Below are 14,217 nucleotides of genomic sequence, written 5' to 3'. Positions count from 1 at the left end.
AAAGTAAAGGTGAATAATTTTGTGAAACTGTGTAAAAGTCATATTTTCAGTATTAGGAACAATCCTCCAGATTGTGATAATTCCCCCCCACCCCCCCAAAAAAGTTGAAATGTCAGGATTAACAGCATTTCAAATGAAATCAGCTGAGAAAAGTAGCCTAAGAATGTAGGCCTAAAGAATCAGTTGTAAGAGTTTGCTTCATTTCTGTGTTTGGAGTGAATAATGTTTATTAAACGTGCATATTTAAATGAAAAAGCACAAGAAACTATTTTAAAAGTCATGTCTGAATACCAGCAAATGTTTCAAAGAACAAATGCAAGCTTGTTCTGACAATTCCCTACAAATTCTCTCCCTCCATTTATCCCCACAAAACAGACTTCGCAATATTAGTGCTCAGCCTGGGCCTAAAGGACCGAATTGGAGGGTGAAAAAGAGCCCATTGTCTGGGCCTCTCCTGCCTGATGGGCGGTGCTTGGAGGTGTGGGCTTCACAGGAGCCCGGCTGCCACACGAGTGACCACGGCTACGTAAGCAGACGAGTTAAAGATGCTCTTAGAACTGTGTGGCTGGACAGAGCCTGTGGCTGTCGTGTAGTCCAGCTTCCTCAGGAAACTGAAGTCCACGAAGTTCAGTGACTTCCCGAGTCACACAGAAAGGAAAGATGGCAACTCGGTTTGCTCTCCTTGGGTCCAGAGTTCTTACCTTCATTCTGCACAAGATATTTATAGGGCTCAAGTTAAAAGGATTCTATGGCTAAAGGCTCGAGAAACCCTGGGTTACATATTAGACAGGTGTCTTTCCTGAAAGACTTCTCAGAGCCTTCAATATCTTAAAAGGGGGGTTCTCATGCAGCATTTCCCAGATTTATTTGACCACAGAACCCCTTTTTTAATTGAATGCGCTTTGGGAAAAAGCTGCCATGTGCAGTCCTTTACTTCAATAGAGCACACGAGACGAGAACTGAGGGAGAAAGTAATAGCATAATCTCATATTATTTATAATGGCCATCTTGACCTGTATTTGAACTAGGGTTATACATTCTTCTATTGAGTTAGTAGTGGCAGATGAAGACAGGAAGGGAAAGGTAAAAATTGATTAAACGGCTTATTTAGTGGGAAGAACTGAAAAAGAAATGGGCATATTTTATTGTCTGTTCTCAATTCCTTGAATTGTATAAAGAAGAGATGAATTTCTCTTCTGACGATGCCTCTTGTCCCGTTGCTTTCTCCCTGGCCTACACAAATTTAGCTATTTCTAGAACCACGGTAATCCATTGTTCTTCGCTAGGCATCTTATTGATCTTCTATGTTATTAATATTCACTTTTGGCTGCCAGATTAGCTCTAATGAACCATTTATGTTTATTTTTAGCACGCTGAAAAAGTTGGGATGTATTATCCAGATTGCATTCTGCTGTGCAGGAATTGTATCTACGAGAAATTTGAAATGTCTCCTTTTCCCTCTTTTCCTGTTTTTCCCACTTGACTTTTAGCCCCGACTAGAAATAAAGGCAGCTCCCAACTAATGAACAGGTTGTTTCAGTAGTTTTAGGAGGACTTAGAATTTGTGTTCCCATAAAAACAATGTTCCTAGGCTAGCCCAGTAAAAATTATTTAATGCACAGTGATTAAAAATGCACACACACAATAGAAAGGAAGCGGTTTTATTTCAAACACAGTAAAAGTATATTTACCAGCGTTTTAAACAGTTACTCTTCTCTCCTACTGGAATCAGGAGCTCGCTTGAGTCTGGAGGCTGCACAGTGTAGGGTTGGACAGAGAACTCCGGAGCCAGACAGCCGAGGTCAGTGCTCCATCTCTGCCACACGCTCTGCCCCTCTTGGACTGTTTAACTTTTCAGTGACCCTGTTTTTTACATCTCTAAGTTTTTACATCTATCTCAGCACATAGAAAAGTGCTAAATAACTGTTGGCTATCAGTACGATACTGACGCTGATGATGGAGGTGGATCTGGTAGGAGCCGTGGGGTTGGGGAGAGGGCGCAGGACAAACCAGATTGAATAGAAGTGTGGGGACCCGTGACGCTAGGATGTAGGTGGGAGGAGTGATTTTAGGAAAGTTAAACTGGTCAAAGAAAAGAAAGAAGGAAGAAAGGCTCCTAATATAGTTGTCACCTGGAGTAGGATTAGGAAAAGAGGAATCAGGGAAGAGAAACTCTTGGGTTATTTTTTTAAAAAATGAGGAAAAAATTAGGAAAGGAATGTAGGTACATAGTTTTGCCGTTTTTCAGTTTTGAGACCAAGTCTTAATTCCTTAACTACTTTGAAACTCAGTTTTCCCATTTTACAAGCTGGAAATAATAGTATTAACCTCGCAGGACTGTATAAAGACTAGAGTGACGTATATGAAATGCCCGGTACCTGTGGGACCGTCAGTGGCAGTCGTTCTTATGTAAAGGTTATGTTGCTACAGTACTTCCTGCAGATCATTCTTTTTTCCATCCCTCGTTAATCTTTTGCATAAGCAATCTCTGCTCACTTTCGAAGAATAGAAAATGAAAAAGAATTAAGTAATGTGTCTAAGATCACACAGGTACCAAGTGGTTAAACTGGGATTCGAAGCTTGCAAGTGTAACTCGAAGCCCGTGCTCTTAAACAACGCACAAATTTGTAAATCCCAATGGTGATAGTGTTGTTTTATTTCTTAATGCTGTACAGACAGGAAGAAAAACAGCCTCTGTTTTCCAGACGCTGTCTGTTCTCATCTCTACGTATCTGTACTTTCAAAATGAAAAGGTGACCTACGGCTTTGCTTTCTGTGCATCAGATCTTGTCCAGGAAGCACGTGGTTAGCCTCTGTTTCACCACAGGTCCCTGCAACTATCTGAGGATGGAATTTTGCCTTGTCACCTGACCCACGCCTCAACTTAGGTAAATTTATGAGAGTGAGCCAATTTTTCCAGAAAAGCTACTCTACAGAAAGGTTTTTTTTTTTTCTCTCTCTGTCCACTTTTTATTCGTATTTGATCTCCTGCATGGTGTTTGGCCCTCTTTGCAAGTTTTGCAATTTCACTGTCTAACAAGCAGCATCTGATATGATAGGAGTTTGAAGAAAACCCTTCACCCTTCTTTGTGCTCAAGTAAATATTGTCAGCTTCCTTTTGCCTCCCGAGAAACAGGCTCCTACCCACTGTTCCATACAAGACAACAAACGTGCTAACCCTAAACAAAGAGAGTTCGGTTCCAAAGCCGATTTCTTTTCTCTTTATTCTGTAAAAAACTTGTACACTGTTCACTCAATATCAAACTGTTTGAAGCCATTATACACAAACCTGGAACTATGTGCTTTATATAAAACCCCTAGATTAGCAAATTCCTCAACTGACCAAATGCACGGGCAAAATCAGTCACCAACAAGATTTCACGGTACAATTATTTTATGTGTCTCTGAAAATATTTTAAATATTAAAATAATATTTTAAACATAGCTACTGTTTTTTCCTATGCTTTCGATCGTCTCCAAGATTTCTCCCCACCCCCACCTTGGAAAAGGACACGGCTCCTGTTTGCATTAGAGCATTTACGTAGGCTTGTCTTTCCTGGAGAAATATGGCAGCAGCTGAGATGCACAGGCCTTGTTAATACTTAACACTGAATAAACAGGGCAGGTAATGACCACGGTTCACACATCCGAATGCAGTGCAGCAGCGCAGTTGACAGAGGTCGGGAGGAAAGACACGGTGCTGCTGTTTGGGGTGGGAAGAGCCTTCTGAAATGAGTCGGAGAAACAAGGACAGGCACGCGTCCCGTGTAAGGCCTGTGTCCCCGGGAGCACTGCCGAGCTCTCCCAGAACTGGTATTTAAAGGTGGGCAGTCTCAAAACTGAGAAAGATGGAAGCTTCGTGACAGACTTCACTACCAGGAAGTCCTCACTTTCGAGTACCCAGGCCTTTAATATTTCTTCAGGAAAATGAAGCAGTCAGATGAACTTACCTAAATATTAGGCAGCCTTTTAGGCCAGCTTCGCCCCAAACACCACCCCTAGCTGCCGGTTGCACACTGAAGTCACGTGATATATCTTCTCAAGGACCTTGTGGTATTTAGAGAAAAGGACTTTTGGTACTTCCACGAGTGGCTCACAGGAGATACCTATTAGGTTGGGTGTGGTTTTCAGGAAAGGTGTTTAAGCTTCTCGATTGTATAGCAGTAGAAGGACAAAGCCTGAAATAGATTTGGGGCCTCTCCAGGGAGCCTCCTCATGCTGTTGACCAGTTTCACCAGCAGGAACCAGTCATCTGGGCGAACAAGGTGTTGCCCATCTTTCAATACCAGAATCTATTTGTTCATTTATTCTCATTCTTTCATCACTTGTAGATATTTGTTGAGCATCTGCTATGGATCAAGCCATTTTCTCAATGGTGGATGAAACAGTGAACAAAACATTGTCCCAGCCTCAAAAGAGCTTTAGGTCCAGTGGGGGAAGACGGACAAGGAAAGAGGTGATTACAGTATAGTGAAATAATTATAGGATACATAAGCTGTGCTTCACCCAGCCTTCTGAGGGATCTGAAGATTTCACCAAAAAAAGTATCTTTAAGGCCTGAAGATTTAGTAGGATATAGTCAAAGTGGTAGGTGGGAGAGTGTCCAAGACTGAGAGAATATACCAGATCCCTAGAAAAGAACACACTGAAAGTGTTTTGCGTGGCTGGGGAGTAGAGTTCAAGAATAACCTAGAGATCAGTCAACAGAAAACAATTGGAGTCTACGGCCATGCCACCCTGAACAAGCCAGATCCTGTCTGATCTCGGAAGCTAAGCAGGGTCGGGCCTGGTTAGTACTTGGATGGGAGGCCACGTAGGAAGACCAGGAGCTGTAGGCGTAAAAAATAAAAAATAAGGGATGGTAAGCTGACAAGGTTCTTGCAATCCGTGAGGTCAACCAAGGGTTGCTTCGCAAAAAAAAAAAAAGAAAGAAAGAAAACAATTGGAACTCAACTTGATCAAGAGGTTGAGGTTTAAACAATAATTTGGAAGAGAAAAAAAAAGTGTTCTCCAATTACCAATTTTTCACATATTAGCAATGTGAATTGAGAGGTTTTGTAAGAATTAACCTATCTTTAATTTTTTTTATTTTTCAGGTGTTTTTGTCTTTTTTATTTCTAGTTTCTCGTTAGTCAGTTATTATTGTTCTTTGTTAATTACAATCATGAAAAATTGAGAAAACACACAGATGCCCAACATTAGTTACAAAAATTATAATAAATTAAAAAATACTATGTATGGTATGGAGGAAAATGATTTAAAAATTAAACTGTGCAACTCTTCATTTTTCGAGCCATTTTTTAAAGTTATTAAAACATGAGTAGCACAGACCATTTCTAATTCATCTTGCCGCCTCCCTCAGCATCAAGCGGTACCTGAAAATGTTTGTGGACGCATTAATGAATGAATGGGAATGACTAAGCATTCCTTTTTATAACTATACCTACCCCCGACCCGCTTTTTAACCCTGGCAGCCCATTTCTATAATTGTCATTTCAAGAATGATGTATAAATGGAATCATGCACTATGTAACCTTTTGGGACTGGCTTTTATTAGTCCACATAATTCTCTACAGAATTGCCCAAATGTCAATAGTCTATTCCTTTTTATTGCCGAGTAGTATTCCTTGAGTATGGCTATAACATAGATTTTTTTAACCGTTCATCCACTAGATTTTTTCCAGATTATGAATAAAGCTACGATGAATAATCATAAACAGGTTTTTCTGTGGACATAATTTTCATTTCTCTGAGATAAATGCCCAGAAGTACAATTGCTTGATTGCATGTTTAATTTTTTTTTTTTAAGATATTGCTGTTTTCCGTAGCAGCTGTACTATTGTGCCTTCCCATCAGCGATGTATGAATGGTCTTGTTTCCCTGTATCTTTGCAACCTGTGTTTTGAGAATCCTTTAAACAGTCTAGATACAAGTTCTGTATTAGCTAGGTGCTTTGTAAATATTTTCTCCCAATCTGTAATTTGTCTTTTCATCCTCTTAAGAGAGTCTTTCACAGGACAAAAGTTTTTTTTAGTTTGGTGTGCTTCAATTTATCAATATTTTTCTTTATTCGTTGTGCTTTTGGTGTAAAGTTCTAGAACTCTGCCTAGCTCTAGATCCCAAAGATTTTCTCTTCTTGTTTTCTAAGATTATTTTTATTGTTTTACATTTATGTTAAATCTGTGATCCATTTTGAGTTAATTTTTGAATAAGGTGTGACCTTTAGATCAAAGTCTTTTTTTTTCTTGATCTATGAATATTTAATTGCTCCAGCCTATTTGTTGGAAAGGTTACCCTTCCTCCATGAAATTGCAGCAACAAAAAGTTAATTCACACAAATTATACTCTGTGATAACCCACTGTGTCACTCAACAATGCGACATTTCTTGTCATTACATACCCTTCTGTATTATCATCTAGACTCAAAGCACAGTGAGGGCAGGTATCAGTTTTTTGTTTGTTTCCTACAAATGAGGCACTCAGTACTTATTGAATGACCGAATAATTTCTGATGGCAAATAGTAGTCCGTTGCTTGGATGCACCATCATTTATTTAAAGTTTCTTATTGTCAGGTATTTAGGCTGATCTTAGTTTTTATGATGATAGACATGTAGCTAAATCTTTGTACTCTCTTCCTGCTTTGATGAGTCATCTCATTTCAAGTTAAGTTATGTCGGCATTAGATGTTTGGGCATCCCTATTTTTTTTAAATCCTTTATAGTGCCTTGTCATTCTAATTACTCTAGTCTATGGTCGTTTGGTTGCATATGTATGTCAAGCTGCTTAACAAATGAGCATATGGCCTTACTTTACTGTTCTACTGTAGTATTGGGAAGTTGGAACAGTGTTAGATGGTGAACTTTTTAGCAGAATTGAGACAGAAGTTGACCAGGGATATTTAAAAGCTGTAACTAAAATTTATAAGACTAATTTAGCAGAAGATCATAGAAAGGTGGTTGCGAATCGTGTGCCTCTACAGTGCTGCTCTCGCAGAGATTGGCTTTGCCCATCAAATGAAGGAAGAAGCCTCATCGCCTCCTGGAGTGTTAGAACAGTGGGCGTAGTGGGATCTACACAACATTCCTGTCAGAGAGGCTAGAGTCCCAGCACCATGTTACCATACACTTACTATCTGTGATTGTCAAGAAAAGCTCTCTTTTGGGGACTGTGGAGAGGCACATAAATACCAAAAATATAATACTTGCCCTCGAATAACTTGTGCCAGGGCTGGGGAAGTATGACTGAAGCCCTATGGCATTGAGATAAGAGCTCAAGCTCTAGAATGAGGTACATCTGGGTTTAAACCATGCCCTTCCTGGATGTGTGGCTTTGAGCAAGTTATCCGATTTCAAGAAACCCAAGTTTATTCATCTGTAAAATAGAAACAAAGATAATATCTAAGGTTATTTTGAAAAATAAGTGGGAAAATGCACATAAGACTCTTAAAAACAGCTTGGCATGAGGTAGGTATAAATTCTTTCTTAGAAAAAACAACACAAAAATCTGTATGGCATCGTGTCAGAGATAATACAGGATTTTGGAAGACAGATTAATTATGGCTAGTGAGACTAAGGAAGATGTCAGAAAAAAAATAGTCTTAAAGGACATTATAAGTGTTGGACACTATTGGACATTAAAGGACATTGGAATTATAGGGGGCTGAGAAAGAAGGTAAGAAAGATGTTCCAGAGGAAGGAAGGACATGTGCACAGGAAGGAAGAACGGCAAGGTATGATCACGGGGCTGCCGGGGGACCAGGTGGCCAGGGTGAAGACAGACTGAGATACGGTGCCTCTGGTGAGCTAAGCATATGACTCCTTGAATGTTTGTTGAAAATTTTCTGGTAGGGAAGAGTAGAGGGAAAATGATTTTCTATGAATAAAATTGGTATACCTAAGACGTCCATCAGATGCTTTGAACATAACGTGACATTTTAACGTATTTGGACTTGTCTTTTATTTTACAGTTTTTTGTATCGCTCATCATCGGATGCAGTTAGCGTTCTCGCCATGGATAGATGCGATTTACATGGACGCAGTCACGGGGTCTCATTGCCAGGACATTGCTCCATGAGTGAGGAGTGTGAGGGCAGCAACCTGGCACTTAATTTCTGACTTATCAGTGGTGTTTCAGTGCCCCCTGTGGGATGGTGCCAGGGCAGCTGTCTCATTGGGTGTCGACATAACTGGACACTGAGGATGAGGAAGAGAACTAGACCCTGTGCTCAAAAGGCAGGGTAGAGCCCAATCCTGGGACACGACTCACTGGAGAAAAAGGTGCAAATTTTATTTGGCAGCTGAAGGGGTCTCTTGGCTGTTAAACACTTGTCAAGATGGAATTCAGGAATGTTTATTTGGTGGTGAAGTGCAGGAGAGAACAAGGGTGGGAGGCTTACTTGGTGGTGACTTCGGAAATATAGGTGTGAGGTTGTAAGTTCTGGCTTTGGATGGAGAAAAACAGGTGGAAGCAAACAGCTGCAGGCAACATGGAGAAAGAGCTGGTGGACTAGATGGCCGACTATATACCAGAAGCTGGGAAGAGGGAGTGAGCCAAGATAGCCGAGATCTCAAGTCACATTGACCTTCTAGGAATGCCTGTCACCACAGCCTATGACACTCACAATTTATTTATGTCTTCTGGCAAATACCGTGTAATAGATTCTCGTCCATCATTGGAACTAAAGCTTAGATTTCAGAAGCAAAACTTGTTTTCACTACTAAACAGCACCCAATCTCTTATCTCATCGAATCAGCTCCAAAGTAAAGTTTTGGGGGTTGCCAAACTTAAAAGAATTCCATTTTTTGAAACTTTCTATTTTAAGGCCATTCAAGAAAATTTGTCTGATTGAAGAGGTATTAAATAATAGGGAATTGCTTAAAATATCTGTAGGCCTTTTTTTTTTTTGAGATTTACAATACTTCCCTAATATATGTGAAAATTTAATTTAGACCTACTAATTCAGAACTTTTGATAATTGAGGCAGGAAGAAATTCCCATTATAATTCTCCATGAACATGATTTTCCCCTTTTTTTTCAGGAGTGGAAAGTTTAACGTGGGTTGAATAAGAGAATAAATTGTTCACAGCACTTTGGAAAAGTGTTTAATATGCTAATTAAAGCATATTCTCCACATGTGCAGAAACTTGCCGATCTACAAATAGGTTAGATGTATATAGCCAAACCAAAACATAAACAACAACAAAAACCTTCTTGGAATAAAACTAACAAATATCCTTTCTCTGTTTTATAAACAACAGGGCCTATATGTCTCTTACATATTGTTTAATGGAATCATTATTTCATTTGTTGCCCTTATTTCAAATTAGAAAAAGCTTCATATTTTTATCAACTGCACCCCCCTTTCAAAATATTTTGACACTTCTCTTTCGACTGAATCTAAAGGATTTTCCTTATATGAGCAGATCTTATGAAATTGTGGTAGATAAGTGAATATACTCAACAAAGGACATCAAGTTGACACCTTAAGGACTTATGCTTGGCAATGACTTATGTATTATTGATTTAGTTCTAGTAATAATGTACTTAAAAACAAACAGCAGCTCTTTAAATAAAAATTTTAAGTTCTGATTTTTAAATGGTTCAGACTGGTCTTCTTTCTATAAAGAGAAAGAATTAAAGAATGAATATGACTATACTAGCAAAAAGTATATATTTACATTTTCACTTTGAATGAATGCTAACATTTAAAAAACACTTCTACACACACACACAGACACACACACACAATCGGTGGTACAAATTTCTAATCACCTCAGTCAAAACATCTGATTTAAATTTGTTCCTTCTGCTGGATGCCATATATGCCATTTAGAATCAAGTAAAATGGGTCTCTTTTAGAGGGGTCTAGCACTAAGTTCTCAACAGGGGCCTCATGTTTGTAGCTAACAATGATTTTTTTTAAAGTGGAGCGTGTTGGAGAATAAATGACGTTTCTTTGATGCCTGTTCTCTTTATTTAGTATATTCTACTCCACTTTAGTATATGTGAGGGTAAAATGAATGACCTTTTGCACTGGGAAACAAAATTTTAGAATATGGAAGAACCCAATAAAAAAGAAGCACCTGTATCCACACCATCTAGTTGGAAACAGTTTCTGTGGATAACGAAAAGTTCATTAATTTTCTATTGTCTCCAGCCATTTGTTCAGCATATGGTGAGCCCAACCTTAGGATATATAATGTTAGTATGCTAAGATACATTCTATCCTAAATGAGTTTAGCATAAACTGATAAAATTCCCGTGATTCTAGATACATTCCCAAGAACTCAGTACATAGTCGTTGAATGAAGCTTTTGTGCCTGGATGACTGAGAATAGTTTCTTTGACTTAGCTAAGGAGAACTTCTTAAGGAACTGATGTGTGTATTATTAATTATTATTATTATTATCATGATTACATATGTTACAGCTGAGTAACAGAATTGGCTAACGTAAAGATTCTTAACCATTGAGCAGCTTGGTTAATTGAAGACAAAAACATTTTCTAGGAAAAGCTCTTTCGCTAACCAGAATAAGAGGCCGAAGAAAGAGGTGGGAGAGCACCTTCTCCACTGACCTGTGGCGTGGACTCAGGGTGCTGCACTGAGGGTCGGGATGGGGGGCTTAGCGAAAGCTTGTTCCCAGAGAAGGCGAGGCCGCTCATGCTGCAGCACGAAGCCCGAAGGCGCCTGGCGGACGTTGGTCCCTGACTTTGACCCTTCCCGGTGTCTTCCTGGCAGTTACCAGTCAGTGAACCCAAATTTTAGTCACCGAAATGCGCACTGTATGTGAACAACAGGCACAGGGCGGCGTTTCATGTCGGCGTTTGTTACTGTCAGACTTCAGCCCGTAGAAGCCAGTGAGTGTCTGGACCGTGGTGACAGTCCACACGCTGTTGTGGGTGTCTGTCGTAGCATTACAGTAAGAACCGACTCCCAGGAATTAACTGTACCTTCAAGTCACAGTTCAAAGGGTATTAGAATTTTAAGGTATCAGTTTTTAATCTTCAAAAACCTCGAGATTAAGCTAAATATGCAAACGATAATTAATGAACAGTTTCACAGTCCCTTTCCTGCCAGATCAATGGATAAAGCATTTTTGCCATGAGAAAATAGACAGGTGGATCTACATCTCCGTGAAGGCTGACAGGTTGGGGGCTGCCAGAAATGTCTGTTCTGTCGCAGAGTCAATCGAGTTTCTGGTTAGTGTGAGTGTGAGTGTGTGTGTGTGTGTGTGTGTGTGTGTAAGGGGCGTTAACATATAGATTCATCTGTTTTTTTTTTTTCCATTCTCATAAATTGTGTTTATTCGAGTAAGACACATCGAGATTATCTGGAAGATAAACTATGTATATGCCACATCTGAAAATCAATATAAAGGCAGGCTTTAACCTTGTGAGGGGAAAAAAAACAACAAAGAATAAGGTTTGTCATTCGCCTCTCCATCTCTGATCTGGCCATAGTTTCCCATCATAGTTCCTTCAGGGACCAGTGTCATAAGGGAGTGGTAGGCGGTAAGGTCCCTAATAAACCTTTATTTGAAAAAAATAAAAATGTTTGGTCAGAAAATGTTCTGTCCTCACCATGTGACAAGATTCTAAAAGGTCAGCAACCTGTAAACACCACGCAAAAACATTTTAAAACTATTCTAACTCTGGGACTAGCCTAGGGTAAATATCACAAATATTAATCCTGGACATTTGGAATCTCGTTTCTCAGCCGTCCAAACTGACTTAACACCCAGCAACGCCATTTCTTATTGATGAAAAATTCACTTTCACAGTGGGGCCAAATAAATGACTGAGTTACTGGACTAATGTGGCCGACAGGGCCGTGTCCTTAAAAAGACAGATTTTCCCAGAGGTTTAGTCAAAGAGCAGGGAAGCGGTTTTGAAAGAAAGCCAGTGGCTTCTCCAGAGTGTACGGGAGCCTGGTTAAGACTAGCCGTTTTCCTCCCGGATCTCGGTTATCTGTGGATATAGAGTGATCGGCCTTGCGGTCCAGGGCTGCCCTGGGCTGATGGATGGCTTCGGAATAAAGCCGGTCCTCTCTCCCTCCCTGTTGTTCCAAACAGCTGAATGTAAAACGGGTGAGAAGGCAGAAGTAACGAGCAGAGGAGCCCCTTTCAATGATTCCCCTCCCCCACCCCACTTTTCTCTGGCTCTCTGAGGCTTTCCCCGCGCTGCCCCCAAATGTAATGAAATAAAGAAACATTTCTTGTTCTCTCTTTGCCTCATTTTCCACGTACTTATTATCATTTTAGCTACTAGGAAATGGCACTAGGAAGACTCCCAGGAAGCGAAAGCGGTAATGATTATGATTTCTAAGAAGGACCAGCCCAGTTTTCCTTAGAATTTTTAGCTCTTGACGTGAGTCTAGAAAATTTTTCTCAAGTCGATGATAGAATTTTAGCTCTGGTGAGGTCATTTCACCCTTTATCATATATCTCCCTCCAAAATCTCTTTTAAGTCTTACTTTTCTCTCTACAGAGATTAGTATTCTCTTTAGCGGCAATTTATAAGCACAGCTATTTAAACAAAATGCAGATAAGAGATCCTTATGTGGTTTTTTGTTTTTTGTTTTTTTTTTGGTATATCATTTGCCCCAGCAACACACAGAGCGACAACCTATGTTAGGTGTCAGAGATTCCTTTTCAAAGTTATCACCCATCTCTGAGTCATTTTACCACCAGCGTTATGAAGCGTTTTATTTCTCGGGTATAACCAAGTTTATATTCACTTGTGGACAGCATCTACCTCAAGGGGTTGTTGGGAGGAGGAAGAGAGTTCATATATGCCAAGCGTGTAGAATGGTACCTGGTGCAAGGCAAGCTCTATGTAAGTATTTGCTGTTCTGATTACTCCCTGTTTTATTGTTTTAAGTTGATAGAAGAATATAGAATGTTGATTTCAATTCATCCACAGCTGTGGCTGGATGCAAAGTTGGCCTGGAAATTTGCCCTTTCGAGTTCAGCAGAACTATCGTGGTCGAACGGGAAGACACGGCACCCACTGATTTCTCCACTTTGCTCAGGGGTCTTGAAATATTCCCTAATTCTTGTCCACTGTAATGCCAGGCGCAGGTGGCGGAGATGGGGGTAGGGAGGCTACAGGTCTCTCCTCCTTCCACTCCTCTTCTGCCTGTTGGCACCTCAGAAGTAGGGATGAGGTAGAAGAGTATTTTTTTTAGCACCTCATTGATTCTGATGAAAAAAAAAGTCAGCTTATTCTAGAAAGTCCACTCAAACTTGAAAAAGCCTTGCATAGCCCATGATCTTAAGTGACAGGCTCTAAGCAAAAGACCCCTAAAATTCAAAGTCAAGAAACTAAATAATGATTCTTTACCCACTTGGTGTTTTAAAACTGACCCATGTTTCCCACAAGATGTCTTGGGGTTGAATTATGTCTTTGACACTGTTGGGTGAGATGATTTGAAAGAGATCAGATTTCATCAGGTGAGTGACAAGACTTTAACTCCCTCTGCCATGTATAAAAACCATTAAACAATAAGTTCATTTTACTGCAGTGTTTGACTCTTGCGTGTGTATTAAAGTATTTTTTTCCAAGACCTGTGAGGTAGTCGCATGTCTCCCGTGAATGTTTACGGTGCTCATTATCCAAATTTATCTCCAGGACGTATGTTTTTCCGTTTTCTCTTTCTGATCTCCTTTTGGGAGAACGAAGGGTAGGAGGGAATCAATTTTCCCGACTACATTACCTTTTTTCCAGGTAGAAAAGATGTTTCACTTGTTGTCTGACGGTATTGAAATATTTTTTTCCAATCTGTTGTTATTTAAAAGAACAAAGCCTATTCCTGTCATCATGTATTACCTGGGGTGTTATTAAGTAAGTGCTTTGTGTGTAAACAGACAGTGGTTTTAAAAAGATCTGGACCCGCAGTGATTATTTTTCCAGCATCTTAGTGGGGCTAGTTGGCAGCTGCGTGTTCATTTTTCTCTTTTCCATGTTTTAGTTTTAGGCCTCAGTTCTGAGTTGATTTTTTTTCCTAATGTTTTCTAGGTTAAGGAAGATTTTATACATATTACTTGTGAAATCCCCAATTCTTTTCCTGTCAAGGATGACTAGGAAGCGTGAGTGAATTAATCTATTCTGGATCTTTTAGGGGAGAGAGGAGAGGCGCAATGTTAAAAATTCTACCCCTCTGCATTGCCTTATCACTCAAGCTAAACAGGACCAAGGATGGTGATACCGTCAGCTTA

The 14,217-nt window shown here is 39.9% G+C and overlaps 1 protein-coding gene and 1 pseudogene across 1 annotated transcript in view; both read left to right on the top strand.

Annotated features, from left to right (window-relative positions):
- Window positions 1-14,217, top strand: part of MAML3 (mastermind like transcriptional coactivator 3) — a 368,902-nt gene that overhangs the window by 113,339 nt on the left and 241,346 nt on the right. The window lies entirely within an intron of this gene.
- LOC112475197 lies at window positions 4,720-4,838 on the top strand (annotated as a pseudogene).

Source organism: Pteropus alecto, unplaced genomic scaffold (genome assembly GCF_000325575.1).
Source record: "Pteropus alecto unplaced genomic scaffold, ASM32557v1 scaffold50, whole genome shotgun sequence".
NCBI classification, from domain to species: Eukaryota; Metazoa; Chordata; class Mammalia; order Chiroptera; family Pteropodidae; genus Pteropus; species Pteropus alecto.
This window is presented reverse-complemented; position numbering and strand designations above follow the sequence as displayed.